The 18,907-nt window shown below is 39.9% G+C and overlaps 1 protein-coding gene and 1 long non-coding RNA gene across 9 annotated transcripts in view; one reads left to right on the top strand and one right to left on the bottom strand.

The window, feature by feature from the left end:
• LOC309475245 overlaps positions 1 to 18,907 on the top strand; it is a 271,995-nt gene that overhangs the window by 50,697 nt on the left and 202,391 nt on the right. The window lies entirely within an intron of this gene.
• Positions 1 to 18,907, bottom strand: part of LOC309475210 (uncharacterized protein) — a 118,761-nt gene that overhangs the window by 11,002 nt on the left and 88,852 nt on the right. Inside the window, exons 1-2 of one of the 8 annotated variants that reach the window (XR_014197547.1) lie at positions 16,940 to 17,552; positions 16,604 to 16,908 (exon numbers count right to left, since the gene is read on the bottom strand). The exons of 6 other annotated variants lie outside the window; for them this stretch is intronic. The gene's annotated coding sequence lies outside the window, so the exon portion shown is untranslated. Of the gene's footprint in view, positions 1 to 2,622; positions 3,536 to 16,603; positions 16,909 to 16,939; positions 17,553 to 18,907 lie in introns of those variants that run through there. One more of the 8 variants, XR_014197549.1, reaches the window with a different exon arrangement.

The following is an 18,907-nucleotide window of genomic DNA, read 5'->3' on the forward strand; positions in this document are numbered from 1 at the left end:
GCATGCGCCAACACAAAAAGTCCCACAGCTGTCCCCCCCAATGTGTGATTGACAATTTTGCCCTTGGATAGATAGATAGATAGATAGATAGATAGATAGATAGATAGATAGATAGATAGATAGATAGATAGATAGATAGAGATTGGACATATATTTACAAATAATATATCCACACTGTACATGATATCGTTGTTTTAAAATAAATATTTTAAAAGAGAACAATACATCACGGTTATTTAAACCAATGAGCATTAAAGGGGAACACGGCAACTCTAGCCATTTCTTCGCTGATTTTCACTTTTGTTGTCGCATGTTTTCTCAACGAGCTCCCCCTACAGCTGTGGGCCGTATATTTCACAACACTGTCGTAAAAAAACTCACTTGCGGCTCCTCCCCCTTTCTACCGCTGCTCATGTGCATTTGTTATTATGGGAGCCGGCCAACTTTATCGTGTGGAGCTATGTCTACCGAGGTCGGTAATACATCATACACAGTATCATATGGCGTGTGTATTTATGTTGAATTGCCGTAAAGCAGTTCGTTTTTCTCGCTTCTCACAAGACTTCCTATTTCCAACTTATCGGGACGTTAGTCCCCATGTTGCAAGGTTGGTTTTCCGCCGGGGAACACTGGGGGGAGCGGGGAAAGTCACCATTCTCACCAGAACAGGTTATTTAACCATCCAAATTATTTCTAAACGGTTTTATTAAGATGAAATAGTTGCTAAGTTCCCCTTTAAAGGATTAGTTCACTTCAGAATTAAAAATACTGTCATCAAAGATGTTCATCTCTTTCTTTCTTCAGTCGAAAAGAAATTAAGGTTTTTGAGGAAAACTTTCCAGGATTTTTCTCCATATAGTGGACTTCAACGGTTATCAACGGGTTAAAGGTCCAAAGTGCAGTTTCAGTGTAGCTTCAAATTGCGCTACACGATCCCAGCCGAGGAATAAGGGTCTTATCTAACCAAACGATCAGTCATTTTCTAAAAAGACAACAACATACATTTTTATATATATAAAAATGTATGTTGTCTTTTTAGAAAATGACTGATCGTTTGGTTATATATATATATATATATATATATATATATATATACACACACACACACACACACATACATACACTTTTTAACCACAAATGTTTGCTTTGAACTAGCTGTCATGCGCCACACATTACGTAATCACGTTGAAATGTCACGCGTTACGTAGGTGGAAGCAACGACCTAGTGTTTACAGAGCGAACATCCAAAGACTAAGTCAAACAGCCTTTACAAAAAAAGGAAAAATAAAGATTTCGGACAATTCTGGAGTTGGAGGAGAAAATGAGATGGAGTTTTTCAGCCTACCCAACCTTCCACCTACATCTCGTGTGACCTTTCAAAGTGATTACATTATGCGTGACGTCGAGCATTTGTGGTTAAAAAGTATATACATTTTTATTTTATTTTTTAGAAAATGACCAATGGTTTGTCTAGATAAGACCCTTATTCCTCGGCTGGGATCATGCAGAGCTTTTGAAGCTGCACTGAAACTGCAATTTGGACCTTTAACCCGTTGGTCCCCGTTGAAGTCCACTATATGGAGGAATATTTTCCTCAAAAACCTTCATTTCTTTTCAAATGAAGAACGAAAAACAAACATCTTGGATGACATGGGGGTGAGTAAATTATAAGGAAAGTGAATCTTTAAGCTACTATCTTATAATCTTTAAGCTGTGTCGTCAGCAAGTCGTTTCCCATCGTGCTTTAGATCAGCACAGTCGGTGGAGAGCAACTGTCAGCGTGACATCAGAGCAACCGGCATGCATCTCGCGGTGATCACTGGTGATCGGTTCTGCGCAGATTTTGCTCATCTCAAACGAGCCTTGCATCTCTGTATTAACACATGCTCTCAAAATTGCATGATGAAATTGAGCAATATTCAGAAAATGAATAACTGATAATAAAAACATATTATTCTTTCAATTCCAGATGTATTTTGAAGAATGCTGGTAACCAAGTTTTGACTGCACCCATTGACTTCCATAGTATGAAAAAAAAATAATATGGAAGACAATGGGGACCAGAAGCTGTTTGGTTACCAGCATTCTTCAAAATATCTTCTTTTGACTTCAGCAGAAGAAAGAAACTCATACATGTTTGGAACAACTTGAGGGAGAGCAGATGACAGAATTTTCATTTTTGGGTGAACTGTCCCTTTAACAGACAGTGTTGACATAATGTTTCCTGTTTTAGCCTCAAGACTCCTCATGATGCTATTCATCTGTACTTCTGCTAATTTAAAGTAATTAATTTACAACAGCATTAAAACCTAACCACAGCCACCAAACCATCTAAGATTTTCTTACGTCCAGCTTACAAGTTGTTTTTATTCCACAGAACTGCTAACAAAAAAAGTGAGGTTCTAATAGACTAACAGTTACACTGACCGTTATCACAGGCGGAAGTAACATTGTTACAAAACTTTTCGTTGAATCTTGTTTTGTGTATTGTAACATGTGAACCTTCATTTTTCATATAATGTCTCTAAATTAAATATTGAAAATGTACACCGACCAAGCTGTATGATAGGAAAATTGAAAACATGTCGGTTATATTTAGCTACAGTATAAATGTGTACATACCTTATAAACATGACTCGCGTATTATCTGTCAGTGTTGATTGTCCTATTGTTAGGTCTGGGGGACATATAGAGGAAACGAAACGAAACGAACTGGGCGGCTAAATATCGGGAATCATTTGCTGCTTCCGGGTAAAAAGCTTTTGGAAAGAACCAAAATGATTCAGTGTTTCGAAGCGCTTGAAACGCCACACGCTGGTGACGTCTGCTGGTCAGAACAGTGTAAATGCAACGAAAACTCAGCCCAAACATGCATAAAAACAACTTTACAAACGAACGGCATATGTTTTATTGAAGGTGTACTCCATTTAATGCAATGAAAAAAATCATCTAATACCATTAAATATTTAGAGTTTTTATAATATTCTTTTATTAAATTGTAGGGCTTGTTTTGTTTTATGGAGAGTTTGTTTATTCAGACCAATAGCATAAGAGACTAGGCAACAACGTTTCCTTTTTATTATACAAATGCGTCATTGAATGTCTACAATTTTCGAAATTCATCCGAGATAAAGCAAAAAATCATTGGTTCATGGGTTGACAGATGGAAGAGGCGAAATGTTGAAAATTTGAAACAGTTATGACGAAAGGACGTGACGTGAAAACACGTGACAGTTCAATACGCTCCGAATCACTTGTTCGAAACAAATGATTCGCAAACGTTTCAAAGCTTCAGAAAGCGTTTCGAAAATCGAAAGCACCCAGGCCATCACTAAACCTTGCTCACTGATGACCGTTTCTGATGACATGACAACGTCCTCGCTCGCTTGCAACGCCACTACTGGTTTTTATGAACAGCAGAAATTATATCTTAAAAAATATATATTTTCAACTCAAAAGTAAATATGCATAGGTATTTTGATACAATTTAATTTGTTATTTTGCAAGTAAATGAATAAACCAAAAATAATTTACAAACTTCTCCCTAATCTAATTTAAGATGCCACGTTACCAATCTTTTTTGTTTTTTAGTCAAAACTAAACAAAGTTTAGAGAAAGAAACTACTTAATTAGTCTTACTGAAAATAGACCACCGTATTAAATATAAAGTTACAAAGTGTTTGCGTGTCTGCCATTGTGTTTAACTTGCATTATGCCAGAAGTACGGTGGCCGAGAGAGCTCAACGCGCTGCAATCGAAGAAAACACATGCAAATGGAAAAAAAACCAGCAAATTAAGAAAAACCCTTCATCAGTTTGACAACACATGTGCTACAAATACTCACAACACAACCAAATACACAAACGTGCTGCAAAAGTTCACAACACAACCAAATATACAAACGCACTGCAAAGGTTCACTACACAACCAAATACACAAACGCGATGCAAAAGTTCACAACAACTGTCACAGAGCTGCCCTCTGTTCCCAGTGTTAGCCCCATAAGAAAATTAGCACATACTTGGGTTTTTAAAAGACTCTTTATTTACTTTGATGTGCCAGCGAGGTGGAGAGATGGATTACAAACACACACACACACAAACGTACACCTACAACTAGACTGCTGTGTCTCAGACTGGCCACCTGAGCACAAAACCAGTGGACATTTAAAGCTACACTGTGTAATTTTTTTTGTTGATTCTTAGCAAAAAACACTTAGTTCTTTCAAAAATATATGTGCTCATTAATGTATATTTACTTCTTTAAAGTAATAAAGTATTCTCGTAAGTTTATAATCTGCCATTGAAAGTACATACGGGTGAGGGGTTCGAATGCCGGTCGCCATGTTGCCCCTCCATCTTGAAACTACATTAGCCAAAGAGGGACATACCTGTAAATTCAAGCTTCGCCTTTCGCGCTTTACACTCAGTGAAACAGAGACGAATGCGAGGGGGAGATTACTCGCGACTGCCGGCAGATTTGAAAGATTGCTGATGAAGGATCACGCCTATTCTCGAGGACATGTAGCAGAGTCGCCAAGGAAGCGAAAGAGAGAATTAAAACGTCAACGCGACAGGTAACTCAGCAAGACCAAAGTCAATACTGGAGTAACTTTTCCTCGATGGAAAGAGCTCATGAGGAGCAAAGATTTTAAAACGGACGCCGAAGTTGCCTGCTTTCTTCTCGACAGGTAATTCAGCCTATTTGTGTAAATTCGAAGTTTTATAGTTGCTTGTCTAACCATAGCATGGTTGTGCATAACGCCAGAACGACCTCTAGTATAACTTGCGTTACTTTTCCTCACGTCAATGGTGAAAAAGTATTGTTTACCTTGTAACATAAATCTGTGCTACGACGGATCACAGGTGATAGTTTTAAAGGCGCAATTGGACGAAGTCGAACTAGAAGCCATGTTAATCGTGGAATAATACGGCCACCGTAGGAGTTAAAACGCCCTCGAAATTGAAAGGAACAGAAACTAATATTCACTGGGTAGTCATATACAATTTCATCGCTAGATTGGGGAAAATATCACACAGTGTAGCTTTAAAATATGTCCGTTTCATTGTTTTGCGTCAAGATGCAAACCAGTAATGTTTTTTCTAAGGCATGTTTAAAAAATCTACTTAAATGCCCAAATTGAACCAAGGCCTAATCCTGGCTTAGTCTAAGCCTTGTCTGTGAAACCGGGCCTGAATGTTGAGAATATGAATAGTCTCTAAAGATGCTTGTTTACAGTTAAGACTAACAAAAAAATTTTCTGTGAATTCTTATGCTAATCTACTAGCAAGACTAGCACCATACCAGCATAATCTTGTAAAAAAGTAGTACACTTTAGAATCCTTAAAAAAAAAAAAAAAAAAGAATACTTGTTACTGAAATAATTTACTGTATGTTATAAGAATATAAGAATAAAACGTGGTTAGGCCTAAGCTAGCTAAATGGCTTGGATGGACACACAATAGCATCCAAAACAAAACATATGCCAGTGACTAGCCATGTTAGAATAGGCTATTCATCAGAGTAATGGAGTGATGTTACATTTGACACTGAAGCTTCAAAGCGCGTATCGAGTACTTGGAGAACACAGCGCAATTTCTCATTAAGCTCCGTGCCGTAGCCCGTTTTGTTTTCAGAGAAACACGTGACCAACGAAAAACGAAGCCTCACTTTCTTTCCAGTCACGGGAATGCTTCACTTTGCGTGTCGGAGTGTTTGAACCCAGACCACTGGGTAGACCCAGAGTTGGAAGTTTAAGTCCATTTACTAACATATTATATTATATAAAAAAGCCTATAGCCTATGTTACATGATCATATATTCTGACGGATAAACAGCATAGAAACCATCAAATAATTAGACCAACATTTACTTGCATCAAGCAACTCTGTTGGTTTTTTATAATTAGTATTAATATAATTGTTACATTTATTGCCACACATATGTGAATTATATTATCAGAAAACTGAATATTTAGCATTGTCAGGCTTTTATTTGTGCTTAAATGGATAAAACAATGGCGCTGCACACTCAGCTGCTCATAAACATGGCTGCTATAAATTTGACCTGCCACAAGATGGCGCTGTTTTCGACACTCTTGATGCTTCGAATCTTTTCCCCAAAACATTTAGGGGAAAGCCTCAGAGCTTCATGAGGCTTCATTTGCCCATCCCTAGAGTAATGGTTGTGTACTACAAACTTACATTGCTGAAAACATATCACCTAAAATAAAGGCAGGTCGGCAGCCACGTTATGACCGAAAAGCATACATGTAACACCTGTGGTGGTAAATGATTGGTCTGAAAGATGGTAAAATATTTGCACTTAGTACTCATTCACCACATCACAAAGGGTGGACAAATTGAATAATGGAGAGCAGCTGAAACATTGATCAGACCCTTTTGTTCGAGAATGTAAACAGGACTGAATTTTCCACTCTGCAAGCCTACCATATGTGCACCAGAGAAACATGGCTCAGTTCATATGACCAACATATGAATGGTTTTTGATGTAAAACCACTATGGTTTAAAAACAATGATATTAACATGCATTATAAAGGACAGAGCGAAAAGCAATTGCTTGCATAATTAAAGAAACCAATTAGCCTGGAGTTATTTTGGTTTGTCTGATGATCCTAAAGAGTTGCCACATGGCTAGTTGTTGTTATTAGCGCATGGAAAAAGGACAATTTTAAATTTTAAATACTGAAGTTCATAATCTTGTATACATGTGCATTGCTTCCAGGTGGGCCTAAAAGATGTTACTAATATTTAAATAAATAATTAGTAAAAAGTAAGGGTGCACAGTGACTCAAGTGGCCGGTTTCCTCCATAAGCTTACGTTCTGCGAGTGAACGGTGCTTGTGGTACCATCCCAATGAAGCACAAAATCACTTTCACAGACATTTTGACTGTTCCCTGCTGATGAAATGACCAGCCTAACTCAACCCGAGCTGCTGAGTCTTTGGCCATTTTCAAGAAACTGCTGAATATGCATCTTTTTCATCAACACTTGACCCACTAATACTAACATTTTCAATTCTAAAACAACAAAAAAAACTTGCAATATGTACTCTGCTAGACTAACTGGGACTAGTCACAGCACTTACATCTTTGCCCTATTGTTGGTTTGATTGCTCCTATTGTTCTTCTCATTTGTAAGTTGCTTTTGATAAATGCGCCTGTAAATGTAAAAGCTGTTTGGCACACTAGCTGTTACACTTGCTGTTTACATGGGTTATATGGCTAAAAGACATTGCCTATGTAAATCCATTGTGCTTTTATTGTAGCATAATGCATAAACAATAGTAGCAGTAGTATGTGCTTTATTTTAAACTGATTTCAAACCCACCTCTTTTCTCTCACAACCTCGTGTAGGTCGTACACAACCATGAAACGCATTCCCATCTGAGCCTCACTGCATGCCATTGAGACAGGAGAAAACAAAACGGTTTTGCAAAGTGATAATGTGCGATATAAAACACAGAATTGCATCTGATATGTCATGTCAGCTGAAAGGAAAAATAAAACCCAGAGGTGTAAAGTTTGCCTGTTCACGGGGTCAATAAAGAAGGATCACATTTCCCCGTTCTTAGCATCTCTATACTGGCTCCCGGTGAAACTCGGGGTCGTTTTTAAAAATCAGATTTAAAAAAAATTTTTTTTAACTTCTGTTGTTTTTGAATGAGCTTTATACTGGTAAATACTGGTTGATTTGACTAAAATAAAAATAAAAGCTGAACACCTCAAAATTGCAATAAATCAAGGTCGACACAACACTCTTAAACTCCTATAGTCACTCAGACACTCAAGTCTCAGTTAAGCCCAAGTGCTCTAAAAGGGCATAAGTAAACCCAAAAACTACTCCAATATAACAGATAAATAATGTTCAGTAAAATTAAAAAGTCAACGCCTTCTTGCACTGGTTGAGACTGTCCTCGCTGCTAGCCTGTAGTGCTGTAACATGCTGAGAAAGCAGGCTGATGCACAGATCTAAACACAGGGTTTTTAATAAAGTAACTCATTAAACAGATAACAGACCTCAAGGAACAAAGGAACAAAAGAACAAAACCACAAGGATCACAATCAGAAGCAACCATTACATGCACAACAACTGACAAAGTAACAAGTGAAACACAAGGATACACAGGGGCAAACAAGCTTAAGGTAATGAGGAAACAAGATACACCTGGGGAGACTAATCAACATGAAAAACTACAAAGAACTACAAAACATGGCACAAGACAAGAAACAACTAAATGTCCACACAAGACAAGGGAACACAAGACCGGAATCATGACAAGCGTGATGACATACTTGATTAATCAAATACGTAGTTGATGTCCGACGCATGCACGGAATGGGATGTTTTTAACACGCCTGCATTAATCTTGTATTTAATGTAATGTAAACTAATGCAGAGTTAAAGATGGAATAAATTGAGTGATCAGAGTGAGCCCATACATGTGTCAAATTTGGTAAAAAACTATCTCATTTCGCTTTATAGACATTTATATATAAACACACAAAAAAATACGCACACCTGACTATGTTTGCATTTTTATGCCACTTACTATTAATGTTTTGCCATTTGGGCATTAACATATGGCGACCTATGTTTTCAAACTTCTGACGGTGGTTTCATCAGATATTGGCTTATAACGGTTTCGAAGATATTGGCAAATGTTTTTTTAAGCGCTACATCACAACGCTACACAAACCGGAAGGCGGAACCTAGCATGTTTGGTATCATTGGACTCGGCAAGGATTCAGGAACCTAATGAGATGTGAACCCGTGAAAATCAGTCAACCACACCCAGATTTATAAGCAGTTGAAATTTTTATTTTACCACTAGGTGGCGCTGGTTCGAAACTTCTCAGGCTCCTTCAGGGCATCGTACTGATGACCCATACCAAGACCCATACCAAGTTTTGTAATGATGATACGTTCATGCGTTCACAAAATACAGCATTTTAGTGCAAAATTCAAAATGGCCAACACCCAAAATGGCCGATATGGAAAAATTGGATATCATTTGACTCGGCATGATGCCCCAAATCTAACGAGACCGCTTATATGATTTTTGGACAAATTGTTCAGAAGTTATAACAAAAAATTGCCATTTTTCGTATCTCCGGACCAGTAGGTGGCGCTATGCCGAAACGCAGGATGTAGCTTCAAGTACCAAGTACCAGAACATGTACCAAGTTTGGTCTGAATACGATAAAGCGTTGCGGAGATATAGCCTTACGTCTGTTTTTGGAAGCTCTGCGTAAAATTTGTTTGCGCAGTATTCCAGAACGGTTTGACGAATCGGCATGAATTCCAATTCGATTTTCGTGATAATCGGAGCAACGGCCTAGGAGGAGTTTGAAAAAGTAGAGTTCTCTGAGTCATAGGGTGCAATCGAATCGTCTTGAGCTAAGGAATCATTTTATTAGGATAATTTTGTTTCTAGCCCATACGTTTCAACAGTTATTAGCATAAACATGAATGAAACTTTGGATCGTTGGTGGCACTAGAGGGATTGAGTTAGAGACTCCACATTTGCTATGGTGACATGTCAGACTATCTTCTATCTGTGTGCCAAATTTCAAAACTTTCCCGCAAGTGGTTCTATGGGTTAGACTCCCAGAGCGGAAGAAGAAGGAAGAAGAAGAATAAAAACGCCAACGATTTCAATAGGTGCCTCTGCACCTTTAGTGCTTGGCCCCTAAAAATCATGTGTTTTTTTTATGCAAATGAAATCCCTAGAGAAAGATCAACGTTCTAGTAACTAAAGACATTGAATATGCATATAGCATTGAATGCTCTACAAATAATTATTATTAGTTAATAACAAAAGATATTAATTAGCCTACATTACACTGTGCATGAAAAATAGCAATGTGCTGTTATCCATAGAGCGCTCAATCTCTATCTAGGCAGATTTTGTTCTTCTAAATATTTTGAAATTGAGTGTAGTTAAACATAGGATCTCCGTTATTGTTTCGAGTGTTTTAGACCATGGTGTGAAAAGCAAATGAATAAACATTTAGTCTATTTGATTTGACTGAGGCATTATTAGTCATGTGATCCCATCTTTTCTTTCATTTTAATGTCGTTTTTTGCATAATGTAATAAATAGTCGTGCGTATGCGGTTTTAAACGTTCATGACGTAATCGAAACCTACTACAGAGCATGCGTGTTAAAACGTCAACTACGTATTTGATATCAAGTACGTCAGCGCGCTACAGGCTGCAGCGAGGATTCCTTGACAAGTTAGGGTTAAAACCAAGCGGCAACCTGCCTGTCTCTCTCTTGAAACCAACACGGAAATGACTTAAACTGCAATTCATCGACTGGTCGCTAGAGGCTGGATGCAAAAGAGAGTAAACTTTACAGCAAAAAAAAAAAAAAAATGTTTACAGCCTGGTGCAAAAAGTGATTTGGTCTATATAGCTAATTTTGCTCTTCACGACAACTGTGAGGGTGGTGATTTTTTTTTATAACTCATCCTTTTAAATTATATTAAGCCTTAAAGTTCTGCATAATTAAGGGCGTGGCCACTTGAGTGACAGGTGGATTGCCGCTGCTGTCACTACTAGCCGTTTGTCTGCTGTCTATTAGCGTCACATCACCTCAGCTAATCCCGCCTTTTTGCGCGGTGGCTCTGTCCGGCTCCGTCCACTTTGGGCTTCAAAAATGCTCTTCAGAAACCTACGGGTGACGTCACGGACACTATGTCCATATTTTTTTTACAGTCTATGATTAAAAGATATAGTACATTCAATGCTCTAGATGGTGCTATTGCTTATTTTGTAGCAGAAATAAACGGCTGCAGAAAAAGTATAGGCATTACAAATATATGGGAGTAAAGATATAATTATTCAATAATGTAGTCAAGCAGAGTAAAAGTTTATCTTTGACACTCAGTAAAACTACAAAGTGTCCAACAAGATCCTTAAGTACAGTAGGCCTAACTAATAACATTTAATTAAAAACTTTACACCACTGATAAAACCAAGATTGTAAGGTCAATTTTAAAAAGATTGCATATTTTATTTGTTTATCTGCATCATGTAATGTGACCATTAACTGGCATTAGAGAACTGTGAACATTCAAATGTGTTGTTAAATTACTGAAATTTTTCACTTACTTTAAATGTTTCATTTACTTTAAATGTTTTAGGTTAAGGGGTTCAGCTGAGAAAAAATTGTTTTGGAATCTCTGCTATTCTTAAAGCTGTACTTCAATGTTGGTCTTTTGACACCATAGGCTGCCAAAGGGGTTGAAAAGAAGCATGTACAAACTTGTACCATTTTTTTTTTTTTTTTACTATGAAGCAACACCCATGTTCACTTGGACTTTGGACAACAGTTTTGTTGAATGAGATAAGTTTAAATACAGACATACACTTTATTTATTTATTTAGCTTCAGAACCTGAATTTTGCATTGAACAATGTGTAGTGACCCAACACTTAACAAAATTGTAAACAACACAAATTACCATAAACTGCATGACCTGCACAAACTGTGATTTACCAGCTAAGCACGTGAAATGTGTTTAAAACTCTACAATAGTATAAATATTATAACAATAGTAAAACTCTGATAAAACCATTTATCCATAATAATCAAACTATATTAAAAATAAAATCACGTACCTACTACTGGAATCCTACGGCAACCCTAAAAGCTTCCTCTCATTCACATGGGAATTTTTTTTACACTAGCTAAACTAGTTCCACACCGTCTGTAGCCTAAGCACTTTGTCCCTTGCTGTAGAAATAGCCCCTCCCTCACAACCATAAAAGGGCATCTGTGACATTTGCAAGTCAAAATAAAAGTGGTTAGAAGCAGCTGAAGCTTTTGTAATTTTCTTATATAAGCCTACTTTATTTACTTTAGGAGTGTTTTCTATGTGACTGCGAGTGGTAAAGAAAGTGCACAACATGAGACTGCTACAATTCAACTATGACCATGGATTAACAACACATTTACACATTTACGGTAACCAAATCAAAATTTATTTTCATATGGCTTGTCACGAACCGTGCCAGTATTGAGTGCGAAATGCAGGAGAGTATAACAAAAACAGTCTTTAATACTTAATGTTCCACCAAGGGACACACAGGAGAATAACAAAAGGAGAATAACAAAAATCCACATGAAACACCATCCCCTTCGTCATTACACATAGATGATACCAGACCATGAAAAACAGAAAACTGGGGACTTTGTTTTTTAGGCTTCAAAAATATATAACAACTTTTCATTTAAGTGAACTTCAAACAATCCTCACATAAACCCATAATACATGTCATATTTACCTGTGTCTAACAGGTACAACATACAGAAATTGTCTAACAGGTAGATCATAAAGAAATTGAATAGTTATCAAACAATCTGCACATAAATTATCAATTAAATATAGATTAATCCTTATTAAAGCTACAAAATCCGTATTAAAGCTACAAAACTTCTTTAGTCGAGAGCAGTGAGTAGTTCCCTTTCGAAAGAGAACTCGCACTGCGTCAGAGCGCTAGGGGGAACACCTCAGCGTGACTGATGACTGAAACACTGTATAATCACGACAATCGTATTCAGCCATGACGTCATCCTCTAGCACGACCAGGAAGTGTAAAAGGGGCGCCTAGAGAACATTTCATCCTCTTTTCGTCTTCAGGGACTGTTTCACTGACACTGAGTTACGAAAACAATTATGGCCGGAAACAAGCGCTTTAGGAAGTGTGCCGATCCATGTGAGAGGTTTCTCACACCTGGTGACACTCACGACTTACGTGTGCTTTGTCTGGGTGAAGAGCACGCACGCGCTGTCCTTGAGGGGACGGTGTGCGCAAACTGTGTTCATTCTTGTCTGTCTCTTTTCTCAAGGGAGGAGGGACATTAATCTTTGCCCCGCGGTTCGGGTCCCGCTCGTTCCAAGGCCGAGTGGAGACTCAGATCGTGGAGATCTCAGAGGGAATGCGAAAGCACAGGTATGTGTCGATGCCTCCCGTTGAGGAGACGTTTGCAAGCTATCTCTCGCAAGGGGAGACATCGACACTAAGAGCTCCAACCCTGCCATATAGACCACTTCAAACCACATCTCGTCTAAATGGCAGGGCATACGCGGTGGCAGGACAGGCTGGTGCTGCGCTGCACACAATGGCAGGGTAAGGGTTTAACCCCAGGTGCGGTGGCTAAGTTGCGCCGCACCACAGACCTGGCTTTTCGGGCCACCAAACAGACGGCTGCCGCGATCGGACGATCGTTGGCGGCCATGGTGGCCAAGGAGAGGCATCTGTGGCTGAACTTGGCAGGCATCGGGGAGAAAGAGAAAGCTTTTCTCCTCGATGCCCCAGTTTCGCCCTCTGAGCTTTTCGGGACCTCCGTTGAGGCGGTGGTCGGAAAGTTCAGGGAGGCGAAGACGCGCTCAGTGGCATACAGATCTTGCATACCGCACCGGTGAAGGCCCACACCCAGCCAGCCAGGGGGTCCTGGCCTGTCTCGTTCCGAGGATCGTAGACGGGGCCACTGGGACTCAGTCGTCGCTCATGCCCCTCCTCCTGGCAGGAGTAGGTCAACGAGGTGGTGCGAGTCCAGGAGGAAGATGCAGGGTGTCAGGTAGCTCAGGCCAGACGCGAGCGTCCTGGCACAAGCAGAGGCAGGTAATTGCCTCCTTCCCTCCTTTTCCTCTTTCCCCCTTCGCCCATAACATTAGTCCCAACGAGCTGGACCGATGATGATAATCTATTCTGACGGTCTGGCTCAGTCCTTTTTTGTGTGACCAACCAAAAGACCAACCGATCATACTGAGAAACATCCCCTATAGCCTCTCAGCGGCGTTAGCAGAGTAGTTGGCACTAGGTGCCTCCTCCAGTTAAAACGAACGTAGACAGGCTGTTCCCAAATAAATAAAAAAAGAAAAGAAGAATATATGTTTTATTGACTGGGTTATTCGGCCTCTGTTCCCCTCCTGGAAAGGATGGGTTTCCCTTATGGTGTGGTGAAATTGCTACAGGGACTCTGTCGCTACTTGTTCACTGAGTCTCTGGTAGCCCAGATCTGAAGTCAGCTAATATTGGAGTAGTGATAAGCACAGGTAACAGGTTTCCTCCCTGTGGGTTTAGAGGCGTGGTTAGGCCTCCTCTCACTCCAGAGAGTTATCTGCTGAGGCCTCCGCTCTCTAGAGCTCGACAGAGTGTCTATAAATTTTAATTCACTTAGTGATTTTTTTTTTCAGGTCTCCTCTCATGCGAGAATAATTATACTGAGGCCTCCGGCCTTAGAGTCCCATGCAGGCAGTCCGGCCCTGCTGCAGGTAGAGGTAGATAAGGGGTCACTCTCTTAAATGGCAGAGAGTTTTTTGGTCCTTCGCCTCTCAGGCTTTGAGCTGGATTTATCTAACATATTTGTTTTATCACAATAGAAAAACTAATTTAAGACCACTTGGGTGTGAGTATGGCAGGCCTCCTCTTCTTAGAGTCTCTCTGCTAAGGCCCCTGCTCCCCATAGCCCTGTGAAGGCGGTATACATCTCTAAATTTGAGACAGTGGTCAAATCACCTCTCTTAGGATGACGTAGTACTCCCCTAGTTAGCAGGGTATTTCTAAAGAGTGCTCCATCTCACGGATAGCCGCCGAGTAAGCCTAGTACTCCCCTGGTTCCCCTGGGTCGTTATGCTGAGTACTTAACCTCTTGTTGAGTTTCTAGCAGGCCCTCACAAAGTTTGGGCCTCTATGCTCCCAGTAGGCAGGTGAGTTAAGGTGGCAGGCTTCCAGTGTTAGCCTCCCTTATATGGCCAGGCCTCCCCAAATGCAGACTCCAGTACTCCCCCCTTAGTCTAGGGTCGTTAAGCTGAGTAGCCGTAGTAGTAGTAGTATGAGCCATATTTCTGAAAAAGCACATAAGGATGGCCTCCGTAGGCTTCCTCTCATTTTGAGAGTTGTCATGCTGAGGCCTCCATCCTCCAGAGTTCCGAGCAGATAGATCTGGTCTCTGCATCGAGAAGAGGCCTCTTAATTCAAAGAGTTGTGTTTAGGCTCTTCGCTTCTTCAGCTATGTGTTGTGCATAGCTAGAGTTTAGCTGGTTCTTAAAAGGTATGGTAGGCCTCCTCTCCCTTAGGAGAGTCATCCTGCTGAGGCCTCCACGCAAACAGCCTTTCAGGTAGAGCTTGAGAAGTGGTCCCTCCCTCTCTGAGGAGGGGTTTTCAGGCCCCTCGCTCCCTGAGCTCTAGTGGTAGTCGAGCTAGCTGTCCTAACTTCATGTGTCAGGCCTCCTCTTCTTCGAGAGTCATCCTGCTGAGGCCTCCATATATACAGCTTGGTAGAGCGTGGAAGGGGTTCTTCCTCATATCATGAGTAGCTCTTAGACCCGTCGCTCCCTGAGCTCTGTGTTGATGTTTTGAGAATCTCTGTGTCCAATTGATCTTTGGTGTGAGTCTGGCAGGTTCCTCTTCCTTAGAGTCATCCTGCTGAGGCCTCCAGGCGAGTAGCCTGTCAGGTAGAGATGGAGGAGCGGCCTCTCTCTAAAGGAGAGCAGTTTGGCCCCCTCGCTCCCTGAGCATTGTAGCTGTACTCTAGCATGTGTCAGGCCTCCTCTCCTTCGAGAGTCATCCTGCTGAGGCCTCCATGCAAACAGCTTTGCAGGTAGTAGTACAGAAAAAGGGCCCTCTTGATAACGAAGAGTTGTTCTTAGGCCCTTCTTTGTCTGAGCTCTGCACTATGAACTTTTCACACTTTGAGAATAAGCTCTAGAGTCCACATTGGTGTAAGTGTGGCAGGCCTCCTCTGCTCTTAGAGTCGTCCTGCTGAGGCCTCCGCTTCCCACAGCACTGCGAAGGAGCTATCGTTTCTGGCTAGAGAACTCTTTTCGTTCATCTACATTTAAGACTTTATTTAAATGATTTAAGACTGCTCTTAAGAGGATTCTCAACAAAACGGACATTTTGGCATAATGGTGACAATCAAAAGTTCCATGTAGCAATGCATGCTGGGTTCCAGTATAAAACTACCAACATGCATTGCTGCATTAATAACAAAAAATAAATCAATATTGCCACCATTGTTGAGAGACATGTGCTGATTTTTTATATCTCTGTGCTTCTACAAAACAGTGTAGCTCTATTTATTTGGTTGTGCATGATGTGTTAAAAAAAATATCTTTGTAACTCATTGCTGTAGTTTCACAGTGGTGGTTATGTAACACTTTTGATACAGGATTAAACTCTGAATGAGATTAGTGAATGAACAGGCTGATGATTTTGTCATCATAATCAACATAAAAAACTGCATTCACAAACCGTGTGTGTATGCACAAGTGTGGCTGGCAAAAACACAGTTCAAGCAGCATAAAAAAAAAACTAATGTTAAAAAGTCAAGGGTCAGCATCACAGCTAAAGCAGACACTGATCTGCATAATGGTAACTTCAAACCAAACATTTTCAATTAAACATTTAAATTGCAACTTCTGTAGATGTATGACAGAAATAAAGTAATACTGCTTAATAATAAGTGTAATAATGTTTAATGGCTGGACACAGTTATAGTTCTTTCCTTCAGTGATTCTGCTTGTTAACAGCAGGTGTTCATCACTAATGCTCAACAATCACTCACATGTTCACTTATCTCACTGCAACACTGCGTCAATGTTACTTTTGTGATGAAGAGTAGAGCCTGTGCTTCAGTCCAGGAGAAGGTGACAGTCAAGTCAAGTCAAGTCAAGTATATTTGTATAGCGCTTTTCACAATACAGATTGTATCAAAGCAGCTTCACAGTATTAAATTAAAATAATACAACAAGGTTTGTTTCTAGTAGAATTTATTGATTGATAAAATTAAATTAAATATCCCCAAAATATCCCCAACTGAGCAAGCCAAAGGCAACAGTGGCAAGGAACCGAAAAACTCCATCAAGTGACCTAATGGTGTCCTAAAACTCCATCAAGTGACCTAATGGTGTCCTAAAACTCCATCAGGTGACCTAATGGAGAAAAAAAAAAAACCTTGGGAGAACCCAGGCTCAGTCGGGGGCCAGTTCTCCTCTGGCATTTATGAGCTAGAGGCCGGATTGTAGTTTGAACTGTAAGATAAAAAATATTATATGAATGCCTGGCTGAAGAGATGCGACTTTAATCTAGTTTTAAACTGGGGGAGCGAGTCTGAGCAACGAACAGTATCAGGAAGACTATTCCAGAGTTTTGGAGCCAAATGTGAAAATGCTCTCCCTCCTTTGGTGGTTCTGGATATCCTAGGTATGACCAAAAGCCTTGAATTTAGTGATCTTAAAGAGCGCGATGGATTATAGGGCGATAGAAGATCCGTTAAATAGACTGGAGCTAAGCCGTTTAGGGCTTTATAAGTCAGTAGCAATACCTTGTAATTAATACGGAACTTTATAGGTAACCAATGCAGTGATGATAAAATCGGTGTTATATGATCATATTTTCTTGATCTAGTAAGAACTCTAGCGGCGGCATTTTAGACTAACTGTAGCTTGTTTATTGAGGATGCAGGACAACCAGCTAATAAAGCATTACAGTAATCTAGTCTCGAGGTCATGAATGCATGAACAAACTTTTCTGCATCAGAAACTGATAGCATATTACGTAGCTTAGCAATGTTTCTAAGATGGAAAAAGGCTGTTTTTGTAACATATGAAATATGATTTTCAAAAGACAGGTTGGAATCTAGTATAACACCCAGGTCTTTTACTGTAGAGGATAAAGTAACAGGACATCCTATGATGTTAAAGTTGTATTGTGCGAGGTTTTGTGGGCGGTTTTTTGAACCGATAAGTATTACCTCTGTCTTGTCTGGATTTAATAAAAGAAAATTACGCGTTATCCAATCTTTTATATCTTTAACACGCTCTGTCAATTTGGAAAATTTAGCGTTTTCATCCGGCCGTGATGAAATATATATTTGAGTGTCATCAGCATAACAATGGAAACTAATTCCATGTTTCCTTATAATATTTCCAAGTGGCATCATATATATTGAGAATAACAGAGGGCCTAACACAGATCCCTGCGGCACTCCATAGTTTACTGGAGTTATGATCGATTTTTCTCCATTTAAATAGACAAAATGGTAGCGGTCAGATACGTATGATTTAAACCAGCTTAATGCTTGTCCTTGAACACCAGTATAATTTTGTAGTCGATCTAAGAGTATTGTGTGATCTATAGTATCGAACGCAGCACTAAGATCAAGTAAAACTAGTATTGAGATACAGCCTTGGTCAGAAGCTAAAAGTAAATCATTTGTGATTTTAACGAGCGCAGTTTCAGTGCTATGGTGCGGTCTGAATCCAGACTGAAACTTTTCATAGATATCATTTTGTTGCAAGAAAGAGCCCAGTTGAGCGGACACCACTTTTTCTAATATTTTAGACATAAATGGAAGATTTGAAATGGGTCTATAATTTGCTAGGTTATTATGATCTAATTGTGGTTTCTTAATGAGAGGTTTTATAACTGCCAGTTTAAATGTTCTTGGAACATGACCTAAAGATAAAGACGAGTTAATAATATTGAGGAGAGGCTCTTCCACTACAGGTAACACTTTCAATAGTTTAGTTGGTATAGGATCTAATAAACATGAGCCCCTTTCACACAGCGCTTTGAACCCGGCAAATTGCCGGCAAATTGCCAGAGCGCCTTCTGTGTGAACGCAAACTCGACCCGGGATTTAAGCCGGGATCGATGCCGGGTCGGGACCTAGTAACATTGCCGTGTTCAGTCCCGGAACGCGCGCTGTGTGAACAAAAGCCGTAACAATGCCGTGTCGTAGTGATGACGCTGAAGCCGGGCTCGTCCTCCAGCTGTGAAACGGTATGTAATGCGCAAGTTTATGATCGAATCAGAGAAACAAATGCACAGGCGTGGTTTCTCGAGAGAGAGATCGCAGCTCATAAGC

This window comes from Leuciscus leuciscus (genome assembly GCF_965113295.1).
Source record: "Leuciscus leuciscus genome assembly, chromosome: 15".
Taxonomy (NCBI): domain Eukaryota; kingdom Metazoa; phylum Chordata; class Actinopteri; order Cypriniformes; family Leuciscidae; genus Leuciscus; species Leuciscus leuciscus.